Source organism: Curcuma longa, unplaced genomic scaffold (genome assembly GCF_044706935.1).
Source record: "Curcuma longa cultivar G26 ecotype Majalengka, Jawa Barat unplaced genomic scaffold, ITB_CL_G26_1.1 contig_25406, whole genome shotgun sequence".
NCBI lineage: Eukaryota > Viridiplantae > Streptophyta > Magnoliopsida > Zingiberales > Zingiberaceae > Curcuma > Curcuma longa.
In genome coordinates, this window is record NW_027432753.1 from 3,725 (window position 1) to 6,648 (window position 2,924).

The following is a 2,924-nucleotide window of genomic DNA, read 5'->3' on the forward strand; positions in this document are numbered from 1 at the left end:
CAAAAAATGGGCATGAAATATTGCTTCATACAATTTGGTTCGACAGCTCCCCTGATCAGAAGTAGTGAGATTATGAAGTGTATCTATCATTTGAGATTGTTCTTGGATTGTGATAGAAAGTGTGTGCATTGGCAATTTTTACAATTATGCATTGCATTTTGTTGTCTTTTGAATTTCGATTTCAGCGTTTTGTGGGGCGAAATCTGAGTAAGATCCTTTAACTCCAAGTTTTAAGAAATCTTTATTTTTATTAAGGGGGGACAGATAAAAATGGCCAAAAAATCAACATCATTTCTTCATTTGTATTGCAAAGCGTACACCAATTGCTACATAAACTCTGGAAGGATATGTTCCAGAAAACTATGATCAGTTTTTTGGTGTAAGAATATAATATACAGTATTTCTATAGCCATTTTAAAGTGTATATTTGCGAACGGATAAAGAATTAGCAAAACAGATATTGTCAACTCCTACATGCGTGCCCAACTAATACATAAATTAAAACTTTAAACGTCAATAAGAAGAGAGCAACAGAAGAGTAGCGACCAGTGACAACATAGATCACTGTCTGAATCTTAGCCATTGAAAACACCTAATTATAATTATTGAGTGACAACATAGATCATCCACACACTGAAACTACACATCATTTCATACTATGGTTTATAAGTATAGTGGCGATCAAGTCTCAGCTTTGACTTGTATATTATACCAAATGTTCACAAATTTAAATTACAGGATACATGCTGCTAATGTAATACCTTCTCTAATCTCACGAAGCATCTAATAATTCATTCGTGATAAATTGATTGCACGACCCATCCTCCAAAATAGTATTGAGGTTTTTCATCAGCACAAAGAGACTGAGAAGCATGGTTCTCAGCATCACAAAATTAGACAAGAAGCAAAATTATAAATGAGAATAAACTCTCCAACTTCAGGGTGCATCATCCTTACAAGTTGGGGGTTAGTGAAAGCAACAGAAAGAAGCAGACACCAAATTCATTTCACAAAACTTTAATCAAGAACTCCTATTCAAAAGGAGGCTGAAAAACATTTTATTTTAAGATCATCCACCCCATTTTACAGTCAAAAATGACAAATATTTGAAACGTACAGTGAATGTGGGAGGGGAATAAACAGAAGCAAAACCTGAAAAGAGACAACCAACTGGCAACTATACCCTTATATATGCCCCTCCTGATCCAAAATCTTATGTACAAGTTACACTGAACCAAAGATAAACAAAATCTACCAAGGTTTGATGGAACAAAACCCACCAAACCATAATAAAATGAGAGTGAGGACTGAGGCATTACAAAAACTCGAGATTTAGAGACGAATCTCCCATGTTTTACATCCGAGATGGCAGTGACACTCGAGACACCAAAAATATTTTGGTGTACAATCGCCTTCATTCTACTTCACCTTGCTGCTTTTATTTTAAGAGTATACAATTCATTCTCCCTACTCACGAGTTGGCGAAGTGACAGCATGTGATTCCATGGGAGGGCATCCAGACGACTTTCAATTATAAATTTTCACTGGCTTCTCAAATGTGTGACGGTTCTGCATGTGAATACAGTCCTTAATAAATACCTGTAATCTATGCATGCCACTATGATACCTCTTTCTGCTAATCTCCGTCCAAGAAGTGAACCCCAAGCTTTATAACTGCACCATAAATTGTCAAGAATCAAAGGAGTGAATACTTACCTCTCCTCAAGTACAATGACCAACAAGAGAAGAACCTGCTTTTTCACCTATTCCTATTTACTACATATGTCCTTACCCAATAATCCATGCTCCTCCTGTTATGAATACCACAACTGGTCTCAAAGAATCAGCATTCACAGGCAGATACAGATCTAGTCTGCATAATTGCATTCATGTCAAGACCAACAAGAATTAGCATAGGCATGGCTAACTCAATGGAGTATGAGATGAGCAAACAGCAATAGTGTCCACATGGATACCTGTTTCTTGGCCGATCTCCATAAACAATACTTCTCCGAACCTGACTTGAGAAGAAATAATAGTATCCAACTCATACAAGAAGCTGGTAAAGTTTTAGTCGCAGTGTTACAACTTTGTTTAAATACAAAAGTGTTGATAAAACTAGAGATGTCATCAACTGGAATGTTTGTATACAAAAAATTAGCACAAACATAGGCACTAGCTATGCTCTACATGAGAAATGGAATGGTAAGACTCCAAGCTATAAATTTTTGTCCCATTAAACTCAGCAGCTATGAGTTCAAGTACTTACCTTGGACAAAACCAGGCATAAGAAGAGTTGCATAACAAACCAAGGCAAGAAACTTTGTGATCCACCTCTATCCCAATCTGAAATAGGATTGAACAGTTCATACATTGAGGGTGCTACTGCCAAAAGGGGAACTTTTCAGTTCATAGAGACAGAAGTTATGATAAAAGCAAAAAAAGATATTTTTTTCAATATTGCAAATTAGCATTATAAGGACTACAGAAATGTCATGAGTCGGCCTTTGGGATTTATCATGAACTTTCCCAGTATATAAAAATTTTATACCCGAAAATAAACAAAGCCCGATGAAATTTAACCCCAAAAAAAGTTGAAAGGTCGATACCGAGTTTGGATGGAAAAGGCTAACACACTTGATTAGTTGTATAAGCTCTTTTTGGAGCAGTGTCTGAATGCCCTAAACCAAGATACTGCTCCCACCTCCCGCGACAGAGAGGCAAATTTGGGGGTTTTAGGGTTACCAGGGACAGCGACGACGGCGATCGGGACAGTGAAGCGACGTTGACGACGATCTCTCTTAGGACGAGGAGAGGTGACGGCGTCGTGGCGACGCTGAGCGGGAGAGGTGGCGACGCTGAGGCGACGGTGGCGACGCTGAGCGGGAGAGGCGGCGACGGGGAGAGGTGACGAGAGGGAGAGG

General features: G+C 38.5%; 1 long non-coding RNA gene across 4 annotated transcripts; it reads right to left on the reverse strand.

Annotated features, from left to right (window-relative positions):
* Positions 1-1,054: 1,054 nt before the first annotated feature.
* On the reverse strand, positions 1,055-2,703 carry LOC141818585 (uncharacterized). Of its 4 annotated transcripts, none has more exons than XR_012600977.1 (4): positions 2,610-2,703; positions 1,977-2,382; positions 1,793-1,873; positions 1,055-1,674 (listed from the first exon to the last, which is right to left on the reverse strand). It is a non-coding gene; the product is annotated as an uncharacterized LOC141818585 (long non-coding RNA). The 4 variants fall into 4 exon arrangements; XR_012600978.1 differs by having other exon boundaries at positions 1,977-2,046; positions 2,270-2,703; XR_012600976.1 differs by having other exon boundaries at positions 1,977-2,059; positions 2,270-2,703.
* Positions 2,704-2,924: the final 221 nt, after the last annotated feature.